Here is a 17,499-nt window from a genome sequence, read left to right as displayed (position 1 = left end):
AGGAGAAGGAGAAAGAGGAAAGAAAGGGGAGTGGAGGTTGAGAGAAGCAAGAATCAGAAGGAAAACACTAGGGAGGAGGGAAAGTGAGAAAGGAGAGAGAAAAGTATAAGCAGAGTGGAGAGAAATAGGATGGAAAGGAAGACACAGTTAGTAGTCATAACTGTGAATGTGAATAGGATAAACTCTCCCATAAAACAGAAGTGGATAGCAGAGTGAATTAAAAACCATAATCCTACAATATGTCATTTATAAGAAATGCATTTGAAGCAGAGGGAAGCATGCAGAGTGATGATAAAAGGCTGGAGCAGAATACTTTATGCTTCAGCTGAAATAAAAAGGGGTAGTCCTCCAGATCTCAGACAAAGAAAAATAGATATGATTAAAACAGATAAGGAAGAAAACTACATCTTGCTAAAAGGTACCATAGACAATGAAACAATTTCAATAGTAAACATCTATGCACCAAGTGGTATAGGATCCAAATTCTTAGAGAAGTTCACAGAGTTATAGGAAGAAATAGATGGCAAAACTATAGTAGTGGGTAATCTCAACCTCCCCCTTTCAGAACTAGATAAACCTAAAAACAAAATAAACAATAAAGAATTTAAGAAGGAGAATAAAGTTATAGAAAATTTAGATATGGTAGGCCTTTGGAGGAAATTGAATGCAGATAGAAAGGAATATACTTTTTTTTCTCAGTAGTACATGGCACCTAAACAAAAATTGACCACATAATAGGGCATAAGTCACAATCCAATGTAGAAAGGCAGAAATATTAAATACATCCTTTTCAGATTATGATTCAATAAAAAATACATGTAATAAAGATCCATAGAAAGATAGGGTAAAATTAGTTGGAAATTAAATAATTTAATCATAAAGAATGAGTATTTCAAACAACAAATCATAGAAACAATCAATAACTTCATCAAAGAGAGTGACAATAATGGGACACCATACCAAAACAAATGGGATGCAGCCAAAGCTGTTCTTAGGGGAAATTTTATATCTCTAAATGCTTACATAAATGAAACAGAGGAAGAGGAGCTTAACGAATTGGGCATGCAGCTTAAAAAGCTAGAAAAAGAACAAATTAAAAATCCCCAATTAAATACTAAATTAGAAATTCTGAAAATCAAAGAAGATATTGTGAAATTGAGAAAATTATTTGACTAAAAAATAAAACTAAGAGCCAGTTCTTTGAAAAAAAAATAAATAGATAAACCTTTGGCTAATTTGATTAAAAAGAAAAAGAAAGAAGAAAACCAAATTACCATTGTCAAAAATGAAAAGTGTGAATTCCCCACCAATGAAAAGGAAATTAAAACAATAATTAAGAGCTATTTTGCCTAACTGTATGCCAATAAATCTGGCAATCTAAGTGAAATGGATAAATATTTACAAAAATGTAAATTTCCCAGATGAACAGAAGAGGAAAGAAAATACTTAAATAATTCTACTTAGGAAATATAAATTGAACAAGCCATCAATAAACGCCCTAAGAAAACATTGCCAGGGCCATATGGATTTAATATTGAAATTTGGAGCTCAAAATCTTATTAAAATAAGTATTGAAAGCTATAAATAATTTTAATGGCTCAGTAGCTTCTATAGGTAGAAGAACTCACGCATTATATGAGAAAACAATTGTAAGTTACCAGAAATCAAAATTATTTCTCCAAATTTGAATATGTTCTTTACCTAAAAAAAATCATTTAATTATAATTTATAATGGCTTCATTAACTAGAAAACTGTTAAATCAACTTTAATGACAAAATAATAGAAAACAAATTTCCCTTAGTACCCAATATAGTTCTAAAAGTTTTTATTTTTCTTTTTAACTATGAAATTAAACTGGAATTAATATGTGTGTGATGAGGAGAAAAGGGAATTATTGTCTCCAGAAAAATTCAATAGCCCACATAATGGACATTTTCCCCCTCCGGTACTATATTTGCTTTCACTTTACAAATAGGAAACTGCTATTTTCAATGCCACTTTAAGAAGTACCCTTTTTCAGAAGATGGGATCAAAATACTTACTCAGCTAAACTGTACTAAAATGCCGTGATCAGAAATGAGGCTGCAAGTCATATTTTGAGCATTCCTTTTAAAACCAATGGGTTAGGAGCATTATAAAAGTACCCCATGACACAATTTCATGGAACTCTCAAGCAATTTATTTTATCCATCTAAAGTTGGATAAAGATAATGTAAGTTTCTATAATACACTTTTGAATTATTGCAGTTTCAGGGATGTTCAAAAGGTTTCAGAAGTACTGCTGATTGCCTCAGGCTCAATGTGTTTTGCCATCAGCTGCCCCACATGCACTTCAAACTTTTCTGGTTAAAGCTTTGGAACTGCCCTGAAAATGTTGATGTTCAAAATTGCTTTGACGTGGGAACTTCTATAAAATCATTTAATTTTTTTTTTGCTTTTTCTTTCTATCTTTACAATCATATGATTATAAGTTCTAAAGCAAACATACCCCATTTCCCAGAATCAACTCCCATGGTATTGTTCTTGGTCTAGCTTCCTCATTCATCTCTTAAATTCACTTCTAGAAGACCTTATTAAGTGTTCATTCTTAGGTACGGAAAAGCCAAAGACAACATTGAGACAATTCCTTTCCCAAGGTGCTTACAATATGTCTGACGATGTGAGGAGGAAATCTTGTTAGACTTAAGAAGCTAACTATGCTTTGAGAGTTAAGTACAGGCATAAATCCCCTCCCTATAAAGTTTTTTTTTAAGTCTTTCGCATCTCAAACAATTAGGAAACACTTTTAGGAAATTGGCACTTGTCCTGGCAAAAAAGGTAGAGAAAAATGCCATATACACACATATACCCACAAAATGGAAAAGAAAATAGTCCAAATGAATGGGAAAACTCTTTAAGAGGAAAGTATAGAAATATTTACTAAGCATCTAATATATACTGGACATTTTGTTTCATGTTACAGTTAGGGTAAAAACTAAAAAAAAAATAAAATCCCTGCCTCCTCTCAAGGAATTTTCTTCTCTTCTCTTTTCTTCTTCTTCTTCTTCTTCTTCTTCTTCTTCTTCTTCTTCTTCTTCTTCTTCTTCTTCTTCTTCTTCTTCTTCTTCTTCTTCTTCTTCTTCTTCTTCTTCTTCTTTTTTTTTCTCTTCTTCTTCTTTTTTCTTTTTCTTCTTCTTCTTCTTCTTCTTCTTCTTCTCTTCTTCTTCTCTTCTTCTTCTTCTTCTTCTTCTCTCTCTCTCTCTCTCTCTCTCTCTCTCTCTCTCTCTCTCTCCCCACACACACACACATCCACATCTAATGTACATTTACATGGGGAAATAAGGCCTAGAAACAAGAAGTTTCTCAGCCCAATATCACACCATGATTATGCATCACTACTGCATCTACACAACTGATAAAATGACTTGTTGCAGGTCTAGAATGTGAAAATAATACCACATAACAACACTGTGCCCATACAGATGGAGAAAAAAAGCAATTCCTCATACTGGTAGGAGTTGAAGGCTCCAACGCAGCAACTGAACTAAAAGTAGAAATGCCTCGATTTTAGTTATGGCCCCTCATAACATACATGATAAATTCCCTTGGTCAATAGTTGGTCCCTAATTCCCTACGCTGACATGGGAAGCAGACTAGTTGCATTCTCCAGTTGCCAAACTCACATGAGTTTAGCCAGCTGGAGCCTGAGTCAACCGATCTCCTTAAAGAGACACAGGACACAGGTAGAGAAAGAAAACCCTCTGTTTTGCCACATATATTCCCGGAATTTGGCAAGAAGCCCCCCCCCCCCTTTCTCTTCTATGGTCAAAGCCAAGGGAAATAATACACTGCTCCTAAAGAATGACTGTGACTGGTTTTTTTGAAAACAGAAATGTTCAAAAGAAATACTGTAGTTAATATTCAACTTGTTTTCAATTCCTTCCTTGTGAATAGTATTACCTTTGTTTCCTGGCTTTCAGACTGAGGATGAACCACTTCTAGTCTGGTGGTCATTGAAGTTTTGTTATCTCCTCAATAGCTTTCTGGTCCTAGGGCATATCACCTACCAACTCATCCACAAGATTCTGCCATGGATGGAAGGTGCAGAAGAAACACTTTACTCTACTTCTGGGTAAGCAGAGGAAGGATAAACTCTCAGTTTCTTTCTAGTCTTTTAGACTACTCTACTGGGTCATCTCCAGTCATCCTAATGAATATCTGGCCACTGGACCCAGATGTCTCTGTGACATCTGGAGAAAGTGAGGCTGGTGATCTTGCACAGCCTTCCCTCCCTCAAATCAAAGTCAACTGCAAATCGTGTCATCGTCTTCCTGATGTCATAGTCCTCTTCGAGAATGAAGGACTAACACAACTTGTGAGTAATCCAAGCTGCCTGAATTGGGACCTAGTTGACTAGTTCCAGTTGGATAATTCAGCTTTTACTTTCCTCTTTTCTACTCTCCTTTCTTCTCCTCTGCTTTCCTCTTCCTTCCTCTCCTCTCTTTTCTTCCCTGAGGGTGTTCTGCTTAAAGGCAGGCAAATTTTGATGGCTGAAAACTGCCTAGATAACTTGAGGTTTACTACTAGATTTCTTTCTCAAAGACCAAGCCTTAAACCCAATTCACTCTGGAGCTCATAGACTGTATAACAATAGGTTCCTGTCCAAACACCACTTAATGGTCATTTTTGGGTCCTCCTAGCTCAGAGTGAATGTAAATAGTACCTGTTTCTTTTTTGGCCAGCAACCCTAAGAGTCTTCTCTTAGTTTTTTTTTCTTTTTCTTTTTCTTTTTCTTTTATTGAACAGACTATCTCCTGATTCACTTTTTAAAGAGGCCTATTCACTGAATGGGCATTACCTCACTCAAAAGTGAGAACCTGAAAAGACCTTCGCTTGAAAGGGCTGAGGTCTCCCATTGAATCCTGGGCCATCTCTAGCCATTCTGATGAATATCTAGCCACTGGACCCAGATATCTCTGTGACATCTGGAGAAAGTGAGGCTGGTAAACTTGCACAGCCCTCCCTCACTCAAATCAAAGTCAACTGTAAGTCATGTCACCATCTCCCTGATGTCATGGTCCTCTTTGAAAATGAAGGACAAACACAACAACAACACCTTAAAAACATAATTAGGCTAGGCCCTGGTCCTTTATGGCTGGATTGAAAAGCCATCTAGCCTGACTCCTATCTCTTCTCCAAAGACCACAATTCTATTAGATTTGCACCAAATCATGCCAAGATCATATCAGTTGGAAATATAAAGCCTTCTGCTCATGACTACTACATGGTATGCTTCTACATGTCTTTTATTTTACAGCAAGAAGAAAAGACCAATTTGGCTCTGCCAATGCCTAGAGTTATAACTTGAACCTTCTGAGTACTTCTCTTCATCACTGGGCCTCAGGATTACTCTACACTAATTCTGATGCTGTTAACACAATCACATGTCTTTCTACTCTCCTGTTCTTGTGATACTGAGTCTTATCTGCTGAAATACAAATTCACATCCCCAACCCTGTCTGTCTATATTATACCATTTCTTCTGTTCCTTCTACCTCCTGCCAGTCTCTGAGATCTGATTCTTTCTTGAAAATACTATCTTCCTCTTCACTTTTCCCAGTTCTAACTATCCTTTCTCTCACACCCTGAATCACTCATCATGGTATTGGAGTTGGAGCATTCTTTGCTCCCCTCACATAACTACTTTCAGACTCTCGTTCTACCACCATTACTCAGCATCTTCTCTTACTTTGAGATTCCTACATTTCAAATGTACTACACAAACCAGATTCTGGTGGCTATTATCTAATTAACTTCCCCTCCCCCAAGCTCCAGGATATATATATATATATATTTTTTCCTTTCTCAGTAAGTTCAGAGATGACATCATCTTAACTCTGTCAATAAAAGGGAAATCAATATTTTTTCTTCATATGTCTTCTCTTCCTAGTTCCTTAGTCTACTCCACTTTCAGGACCTATTCCACTCCTCCAACTCAGCTGCACATTAGGATCATCATGCTTTCAATCTCACCAACACCTACAGCTATTCAACTCACTTATTCAAAAATTCTGAATTTCCCTTTCTGATAATAATCTTTCATTTTTCCATTTTTTTGCAAGCCTTATACCTCATAAACGTACCTTTCCCCCCCACTGTTCCAATTGCTGCACTCCACTGAGGCCATTTCCTCTGCTCTAGCTACAGTATTTTATTTTTACAATCTACCCCTTGGCAAAACAGTTCAACTATACATCTTGGTTCTTTTATTCCCTTGCCTTATTGAAGTTTATGACTTAAATCCCAAGCATGAATTACTGCTGCCATCCACCTCAATCCTTCCTTCTAAGGTACTGCTTTACAGAACTCCATATCCCAAGCTGTGCTAAATAGGCCTACTGAAATTTATGCTACCTAGTCTCCACTGAACTTTCACTGCAACTCCTCCTTAGGTGATATCCTATCCCATTCACCATAATGGCTGTTTCAAATCTTTTCTTTTCTCTAAAAGCATCTCATGCTACTCTGTCTGCTCACTCTCTTTGTTGAGGACCTCATCTTCAATTTCACTAAAAATATTGCTCTAATTTGCCAAGATTTCACTCTTGCCCTCTTTTCTCATCTTAGATACTTCTGATATCATTCTCAATTCTCCCCTTTAGTCTTTGATGAATTAGCCATTCTGTTCCTTAAGTTATGTTCCCTCCTTATGCCCTTGATCTTATTTTCTCCCACCTTCAACAGAATAATTACCTACCACATTACCCATTATTATTTTATATTGTTTCTCTCTATATATGCTGATTTCATCCCTTCTGCCTACAAATGTACCTGTCTACTTCATCCTTAAAAACCCTCAGCAGATATTAGCATAACTGGTAGGTATTTCTGTGTAATTCCTCCTGATATTGGTATATCCCTTTCCTCTTCTCTCACTCTCTTCCAATTCCTTCTCAGTCTGGTTTTTAACATCATCATCCAGCTAAAACTGTACTACACAATGACAGCAATGATCTCTTAACTGACAAATACTAAGTAGTCTTGTCAACCCATATCCTTTTGTATTTCTCTGCAAGATATGACACTATTTCCTCCTCTTAGAGTCTTTCCTCTTTGTGAGTTTTTATTACTCTCCTCTCTCTTGACTCCTCTCATACCTTTCTGACTTCTTTATTAATTTCCTTTGCTGGATTTTCATCTGCGCCAATCCATTAATCATGGGTTTTCCACAAAATCTCTGTCCTGGACCCTCTTTTACTTTCTCTGTGTACTCTCAAACTTGGTGATCTCATTAGCACCTATGATTTCAATGATCATTTTTATGACTTAACATCTTCCTATTCCAACCTAGTGTCTTTCTTGAGTTCCACACTTTATACACTTCCTTTGGGTCAAATTGATCTATGTACTCTCACCTAGGAAGTTTGACACCTACTCAGTCTCTGTTTTGACTTACTCCAACTTACTTTCATCCTAAGAAGTCTAGGTTCACAGAGATAGACCACCACTAAACAGTTACAATACAGTTCTCTCTCTTTCTTTAATTCCTAGGGATAATCTCTTGAGAGAAAATATATCCTCCTCATATACTATTCTAGCTATTGGCCACTATCGAATTCATTTTCTATTGGTGCAACAAATCAACTACATGGAAACACATTTATTGATATGCACACAGTGCAGGATATTTACTCAATGAGCCACTCATAGTGATGATACTTTTAGATGTCAAACACATTAAAAACACAAAATAAATTAATAACTATGACACCTTAAAATGTCATAACTCCTCAAATTCCCCCTACCAAATCACTGGTCCTTTTAAATCATTCTTTAAATTCTAAATGCTAATATAATTTCTCTCTCTTTTTTTTTTTAATTTTACCTCTTTTGGTCACAGAACAGTCTTGGATCCTAATTTATTAGAGCTAATGTATAATGTAAAATGAATGCATCACAATTCACATATAAACTGAGATCATACTTTCCCACTAATTGCCTCAATATCTTTAGTAAAGAATGAGGACCAATTTATTATACCATGGTAAGGAAGATCTGAGGGCAAGGGTGGGGGAAACAAATAAAAAACAACAACAACAACAAAGGATGTATAAGGTAACACAACTCTGGAATGTAAACTTCATTCTTGTTAGTCTATTCAGGAATATACATCACCCAAAAATGCTTCTTTACTTACCCGTTGGTAAATACTTACATTTTTCAGCTGGGGCAAAATAGTTTCTTTACTCTAAAATAGAATTTAGAAAGTCAATTTATCACCACCCTTAAAATAGACTTAGAAAGTGTTACTTATTAATGTGAGCAACAGAGATTTTTTTTAAGTCACAGAATCAGCCCAATTTTTACTCATCTTCTTGTTATCTCATTCAATGTTATCTATAATATAGGTGATATCTCTATCTCTTTATAATAATTATGAATCTTTATTCAGAAAAAAATATCTTTTCTTCTCCCCTTCGTATCACTAAATTTCTCCATATGAAAATGATCTTGAAGAGTAAGTGTGCCTTGTGCCTTGAACTTCTTTATTCTTCACAAGAAACTCTGAGAATACTTGTATTTCTATAAGACTCAGCTCAAGCATCACCTTCTTCAGAAGGATTCTCCCAGTGTCCAGAGAGTCCAGAGTTTTCCTCTATAAGCCTTACTTGTATCTACTCTATTTTATCTTCTTTAAAATGAGTTATATGTGAATTCTATTCTATTGAAATATAAGCTACATGAAGGGCTTCTAAAAATTCAAGCTGGTACCCTCTTCCCATTTAAGCTGCCATGAACCTCTCTTTCTTCAGTTGTGAGTTTACCTGACACTTTTTTATGTGAAACATAAGATAGCAAAATTAAAGCTCATCTTATTCAATGCTTCCCATTTTTTTAATTAAAAAAATGAGCTCCATAGAAGTTGTCGCTTGACCAAGTTTGTTCACAATTCTTCGAACTCCTTTCTATTCCACCATACTGCCTCAATGTTACTTATTCAATATTTATGATAAAGTTATTATTCTACCCAGCAATGAACAAGTCTGTGAATGCCTCTAATTGCCAGAAATGCAAGTGAAGATATATCAAAGTGAAAACAGACAATGTGAGAGAAAAAAAAATTAATTCTTTTTTATTTTATTTTTACATTCCCAAAATATTTATAAGCAAAAACTGCAGAAATAATAATTACTGCAAAATCCTTTGGGTTCTTTCCTCTCTATTATTTTTATAAATCTCTGCAAATTTTGCAGGCAATCTGTCCAGAATACTACCCTCAAGATAGTTCTGTCTTGCCATAACAGCATAATTATAATATTTTGGTCAAAGTACTTTTAAAATAGTAACTCATTAATCTTCCTTACAACATTCTTGTGAATTATGTGCTCAATATCCTGTTCAGTTCATTTTAGCATGAGGAAATTTTATTGTCACCTAGCTTTGAAAACAGAAGAACGATGAAATTCTATAAGTCTCCATTCCCTGATTATATCTTCTTTCATCTTCCACTATACTTGTTTCTCCATATTTTTAAACAATGCAGCAGAAAGCCTTGGTCAGTATTCAACTGAAAAGAATGCTAAATATATGACTGAAAGTTATTTTCAACTTTCTTCATTACCTTTTTACCTGTCCAGCCAAGGATATATATGAATGGAGATTACATATATACATACACACACACACACATATACATATACATATATATGTTCTCTTCTTGCTCAGTGAAACTGTTTTTTTTTTCCCTTTTTTGAGGCAATTAAGGTTAAGTGACTTGTCCAGGGTTACACAGCCAAGAAGTGTCAAGGGTCTGAGGCCAGATTTGAACTCAGGTCCTCCTGACTCCAAGGTCAGAGCTCTATCCACTGTGCCACCTAGTTGCCCCTCAGTGAAACTATCAATCCAAGCATGCATTGAAGAAGAACAAATTAATAAAATCTGTCCTCAATTTTTAACCTACTCAGTTTTTCACCTCTATACTTGGGAGAATGATTAAACTGCCACAATCATTCTAGAAAAAGTCAAATAGAAAAACTCTATGATTGGACATACAATGAATGAATTGATGAATGATGAATGAATGATAATTTTTTTAATTACCTACTATATTCATAGTATTATTCTAAATCTAAGGATCAAAGAGAAAAAATAAGAAGTATTTTCCTTTTCTTAAGGTACTCACATTCTAACAGAATAGACAATACAATTAATCTATGACCAAGAAATTATTAAGGTGGATGCTAAGATATGAAGACAGAAATGAAATTGGCTGATATGAAGTAATTTTGGGAGGAGAACATCAGTGGTTTTTAGTCCACAGGGTGTGTGCTGAGAGCAATGGAAAAAAGAGGAATTATTCTCTCTCTCACTCTCTCTCTGTATACATATCTCTGTGTGTATGCATGTGTGTATATGTACATATGCATGTTAACAAATTGAACTGTTATAACTAGTCATTTCTTTCAACAGGTGAATTTCAAAAGCTCTGCAAGTTTGTAAAGCTTTGCATATACATTTTATTTATTTAATCCATAGAATAAGCATGTGAAATAGATGCTATTGCAACTCTTATTTAACAAATGTGAAATTGGGGTTCAAAGAGGTTAAGTGATTTATCCTAAGTCACAGACTAGTAAGTTCAAGTAGCTGGAATGGAACTCAAGTTTTCCTGACTTCAAGTACAGCTCTCTGTCCTCTACACCATGACAAATATCCATGGACTGATTATAGTGATATGGCCTTTCAAACTATTGAAGGAAACATTTAAGTTAGATATAAAGAACAATTTTGAGACAAGATTCTCAGATCTACTTAACATCTATACTCAAATATCCATTTGTCTATGTGATATCTCAACCCAGATGTGCTATAGATATGTACAAGACTATATTCATTATTTTCTCCCAAACCCTCCCCTCTTCCATACTTCTCTGTTGCTGTCTAGAGCAACCCCATCTTCCAGGTCATCCAGGTTCAAAACCTAAGTATCATCCTCAATCTCTCATTGCTTCTCACCACTATCCCCGTATCCACTGTGTTAAGTCCTATTTTACCTTTCCAACATATCTTGCATATGTCCATTTCTCTCCTCCGACATTTTCCTTAGCAAAGTACAGTCCCTCGCTACTTTAAACCTGGACTATTGCAATTATCTGTTAGATGATCTTCTTGCCTCAAGGCTCTCCCCACTCCACTCCCTGACTTTCTTCAAGTCCCACCTAAAAATTAACTTGTACAAGAATCTTTTCCCAATCCCTTTAATTCTATTGCCTTTTCTCTACTGATTATTTATTACTTGTTCAGTACATAGTACGATTGTGCAAAGCTGTTTACATGTTGTCTCCTCCATTAGATTGTGAGCTGTTTGAAAGCAAGAACTTTCTTTGACCTTTCTTTCTATCCCCAATGCTTACCACAGTCTCTGGCACATAGTAGGCAGTTAATAAAGGATTATTGACTGATTTATTCACTCAAGTCCATCCTACAATCAGCAGATGTTTTAATATTTCTAAAATGCAAATCTGTTCACGTCACTTCTACCCCCTTTTCGATAAACTCCATTGACTATCACCTCAAAAATCAAATATAAAATCCTCCATTTGACATCTAAAACCCTTTCAACCTAATCCCTTCCTACTTTTCCATTCTTCTTTATTCTTTATTACTTCCTTATTCTTTCCTCCATCTGATATTCTGGAATTCAATGACACTGGAATGATTGTTAGTCCTTTCATAACACTGAATCTCCAGACTTTGGACACATTCACTGGCCATTTCCCATTCCTAGAATACTTTCTCTCTATCTTCAAATATGCCTTCTGGGTTCCTTCATGTCCCAGGTAAAAATCTCATCTTTATCCCCTCTCCCCTATATTGTTTATCTCCAGTTTATCTTGTAAATATATTGCTCAAACATACTAGCTCTTATATTAGCTTTCCCATTACGGTATGAATTCCTTGAAAGTAGACAGTGTCTTAGCATTCTTTGTTATCTTCTTTCCTTAACACAATGTCTGGCACATATCAGATACCTAATAAATGTTTTTTGACTGATTGGCTACCAGAAAGGATGGGAGATCCCCCTCTTTCCTACTCTTTTTCTTTAATGATTTTTTTTTTGGCTACACAGTGGGGTTAAGTGACTTGCCCAGGATCACACAGTTAGTAAGTGTTATATGTCTGAGGCCAGATTTGAACTAAGGTACTCCTGAATCCAAGGTCGGTGCTCTATCCACTGCACCACCTAGCTGTCCCCATAATTCTTAAAAATCTATATAGCTAAAAAACAAAACAAAACAAAACAGATATATCTAGTATAATAAGGAAATTAGCCAAAAAGGTGGAAGCTTTAATGACATGACAAAATCTTTTACAATCCTTACATTCCATGACTGGTAGAAGATTTGTTCCTTCTTTTCAATAACAGCTATCAGGAAGTCATGAAAAGGAATGAAATTTATAGGCCCTATTAAATAATTCATAAGTCAAATGCCAGAAGTGTGTAAACCTTCAGAAAACTAAGGTCTTTAAGTGGGTACTTGATGATTTATTAGTTATAATAATAATTAGTATTAATTATACAGTTTTTTAAAAAGTTTTCAAAGCCCTTTACTTGTATTGTCTCATTTGATGTTGACACAAACTCTATGATATAGGTACCATTACTATAACTATTTTACAGATGAAGAAAATGAGGGTACTTGGTTAAGTGATTGGCCCAGTCACGTGGCCATTAAGTATCTGAGGTGGGATTCAAACTCAGTTCTTCCTGATTCCAAGTCCAGAACATTGTCTGTATTACTCACTAGCTTTGGTACAGAGAGGGGGTATAGAGATGATTTGTTTCAGGTATGGTATGAATTATGTGACCACTGAGGTCCTTCTCTGCTCTAAAATTCTTTGATTCTGTAATTGATTTATTTCTTTACTTTGATGCATCTTTGAATAGCATAACAACAATGACTTTTCAAGACCCGAGAGAAAACAATCCATAATTATTTCATAACATCTCATTCAGATTAAAATTCTTAGTGAAAATACATCCTGGAAGAATGAAGGTATATTTCACATTTGATGCAGGGGCCAGTAAAGAGAAATTCTTCTTGAACATTACATGCCAAAATCTTTATCACAACCAGTTAACTTACTATACCAAAGACTGATAATTATCATGTTATTAAATAGCGTCTACTGAAATCTGTTTCTGCTTACAACACATTTTTTTCCTCTTCTTGAGATTTAGATAAGAAATTGTGATCATCTGATAAGACACACTTACATTTGTCATTTGACTATAAAATCATTTTAGAAAGCATATTTTTAGGAAACAAAGCAATGGGTCTTTTGAACATTAAACAACTGAACACTGCATTGTTAAAAACTACTTGCTGCCTGATAGCATAACACATCTTTACCTCTGTACTCTCTCTCTCTCTCTCTCTCTTTCTCTCTCTGAATATGTGTGTGTGTGTGTGTGTGTGTGTGTATTTAATGAGTGCTTTTGCCTTCACATTTTGGATAGTCAATCCCTTTACACAATTTGACTTGCTAAGGTGTATCAGCTGTCTTGTTTCTGGCACACAAAATACAATATGATTAGTCTTCCTTAATCAAGTGAATGTGATGACTAATAAAATATGCCCAATGATCAACCTCTAGAGAGGTGTATTAATTCATGTTTACACTTAAGTCTTACATATGGAGAGAACCCACTTATCCTTCCCTGCACACTGGTTGCTTTGTTAAATGGTTCTGTAGTTTGCAACTGTGGTAGACATCCATCTTGCTTCAGGAAATGCTACTTCAGGTCCCTGGATATCTTAAAAGATTACAAGCACAGGAATGAGTATGTGAAAGATCTGCATAATTAAAGCAAAAATAATCAGTGCAGCAAATGCATAGAATTCTTTTCTACTCAGGCTGTTTGCTTATTGACTTGAAAGATCCTTTTCAAAAGCAATGGAACAAATAGGGCAAAGAATGAAATTTACTAGTATTATATTTCCCTTGATTTAAGCTCCTTTTTAACTTGAAACAATATTCATAATATCATCTAAACATAAGAAGATTTCAGACAGGCAATCACAAATGCCAGAGCTAAGTTACACAAGTAGAATGTTTTTAAGGAAAAAAATAATTTACCCATCTTTGATAGTTTGTCATAACATGACAATTTTACAAATGTGGTACATTTAAATTTGAAGGCTGTAGGATATAAATCAGTTCAAATTAAAGAAAAAGTAGAGAGCATAAATCTTGAACTCTGTAGACAGAAATGTATCACAACGATAATGCCCTTGGGATGCCTCATAATGAGAGATACACTGTACTTCTTATTGTCACATCCACATCCTGAATGTAAGATATGTTATACCCTCAGTCTGCAACATAGACAACAACCAAGCCCTGAGTCCTTGTATTTTTCCTAAGTAAAAAATTTAAATTTCACAGAACCTAAGGGAAGTAAAAACCATACATTGCCAATTTGCCCATTGGTCTTCGATGCAGTTGTTTTGTGCTATTTTGTGCCATTCTGAGGTGAGGATACAAAGTGGCATTGTACTTCTAGAAATTCAGCCCTGTAGCCTGGCTTCTGGGAATTTCTCTATTTTACTTTCTGTTTGTTGCTCTGCACTGACCAGTGAGTACTGATGGAAAGTCAATAATATAATCTTGTTCATATGCATATAGAGGAAGACTATTTTAGCCTCTGAGATCTCAGGCAAGATTCTTATTTTTTGTTTTCATTTTATTCTGAAACTGAACAGTAAACATAACTTGTACTCCACATAGATGATAATGCAGAAGTGGTTGAATATATACAAAACTGGGTATCTATATTATACATAAAGTTTGCTTTTATCTTAAAACACAAAATAAATTGGACACATAACTTTCAAAGCTATCCTGCTTGTCTGAAACCCCTTGTGGATATATGTGTATACACATAGATACGTATATATATATATATGGGTGGATCTATATTTATCTATCTGTACACACATACACACATGCACACATATGTGTGTTTGTTTATATATATATATATATATATATATATATATATATATATATATATATATATATATATATAATGCAATTTCAAGAAGAAAAAATTCCAATTCAGTCATGTGTCATTTTGCATCATTAGTCCATCACCTGTATGTCAGGACTCCTGTGGAGTTATGTCATTAATCATTTCATTAATTAGAGTTATTGTTTTTCAGAGTTTATTTTTCTTTACAATGATGTTTTTATGGTATGCCATGTTCTCATGGTTCTGTTCACTTCCACTCTCCATCAGTTCATATAAGTATTCCCACTTTCTTTGAAATTGTTCTTTCCTTTCCAAAGTCCTTCAAGAAGAGGCTGTTTGTACACTTGTTGAACATGATAGAATAAGAACACCTTTTCACATGTATGTTGAATGTCCCCTGATTTTCTTCCAAATCCTTAGATTCTATGATCCTGTGATTGCAATTTGTAAGGAAGGAAAGTAGATAAGGATAAGAATTTGGGGTCAGTAGCATAGATACCCTAGCTTAAGCAGAGGAATAAGTGAGCCCTCCTAGAGAGAAGATATAAAATAACAGAAAAGCATAGATCTCTGAGAAATGTCCACATTTAGGTAGCTGGAAAAGGAAGAGTAATGAATGAGCAAAGGAAAAAAGAAAATGCAGAGGCAGAAGAAAAAGCAAATTATTCCATGCGACACAAAAACAAAGGCTGAGTCATATAATGTACAATATCATCAAAAATATTAGTTGTTGTAATGCGATTAAGGAGGATGAAAATTGATTAGAGAGATCTATGTCTGTATATGTCTATATATAGCTATAATATATAGATATATAATGTAATTATGTAAACATTAGATATCCTTATATATTATATATCTATATATCTTGTCTTATATGTCTCTGTGTATATGTTTACATGTGTATGTATATACACACATATATACATATACACATACATATACATACAATGAAATATATTTAGCTTTTTCTCAATCATCCTCCTTAATTACATTCTTTCTCCCCAGTATTTGACACTAGTTATAATTTAATTTTGTTTGATCATACCTATGTTTCTGAGTTAATTTATAAACAAAGTTTAATTGCACTCTTCTAAAATATTTTACTATTCTTATTCTGAAATGCTTCTAAAATTATAATTATTTATATATATGTAAATGTATAGCATTTCTACAATTTTTTATAGTAGTGTTTCTAAGTTTCTCTTATTGATATTTTACTTATCAGAAAATATGCTCTTTAAATACTGGACACTGAATAGTCAAGGTAATAGATTCATAATTATCTTCCATGTATGATTATTATTCTCCTATTGCTATGGGATCTTTCTATCTGTCTTACTAGAGATAAATCACTACAAATCTCTGAATCTCGGTTTCCTTTTCTTTAAAATGTGAATAATAATCCTTGTAATAACCACTTAATTGGGTTGTTATGAAAATCAAATGAAGCAATGGATATAATGTATTTTACAGACTTTAAAAAATAATAGAAATGCCACACATAATAATTATCATGATTAAAATAATTGCTACAAATAATAATTGTTATAATTGCTGCAACTACTAGTTGACAACAAATGAAAATGGTGCTGTCTTGAAATTTATCTTTTTTTAACTTTCTTTTACTTGTTTACTTTTTTTACTTACAATTCTAGCTCAAGATGCCACAATTTTTTTTTAATATTAAACTAAAAATAATTCTATGACCAGAATCAGAAATGAGATTTTTTTAGTCCCACATAGTACAATACTCTGTGGTTTCCTGGAGGCTGAAAAAAATAATCCACATCCTATATTTTGATTTCATATGTTGACTTAAGTAGAATGAGTTTTCTTCAATTCAAATATTAAATATGGTCTCAAATAGTACAGTGGAAGAGGTATAAGGATTACCTTTCCCTAAAGTTTATAAGAGTATTCTAACTATTACATCTCTCCCCACTCTAATCCCTACACAACTCAGCTGCCAAAGGAATTTTTCTAAAGTTACAATTTTTCCATATCATCCCCAAGTTCAATGATCTGAAGTAGCTGCCTATTAATTCCACAAATAAATATTAAATATAATCATTTCTATTTGACACTTAAAGCTCTTCACAATTTGGTCCTCTAACTGAGTTAGATGGAAATACATCTACCAGCCATTAAATAAACAATAAGTGCTTATGATGTGATAGTTGCCATGCTAAGTTTTGGGATGCAGAGAAATGAAAAAAAAAAAAGCGATCTCTGCCATCAGGGTATAGAATCAGGATTCCTCCAAATCAAGAAAACCTGAGCCCAAATGATGACTCTTTCTCAAACTAACTGTGAACCTGTGCAAGTCATTTAACCTATGTGTGATTCAGACAACTCTGTTCTTCTGTGAGTGGATAAATCTATGGGAAAATTCATTGGTCTAGTCATAAATGTACAAAAAAAAGTAATTACTGATCATTTATAAAAGAAAAGTGAGGAGAAATTCCCCTGCCTTTCTCCC

Source organism: Phascolarctos cinereus, unplaced genomic scaffold (genome assembly GCF_003287225.1).
Source record: "Phascolarctos cinereus isolate Bilbo 61053 unplaced genomic scaffold, phaCin_HiC Scaffold_7;HRSCAF=346, whole genome shotgun sequence".
Lineage (NCBI taxonomy): Eukaryota > Metazoa > Chordata > Mammalia > Diprotodontia > Phascolarctidae > Phascolarctos > Phascolarctos cinereus.
Note: the sequence above shows the minus strand (reverse complement) of the source record.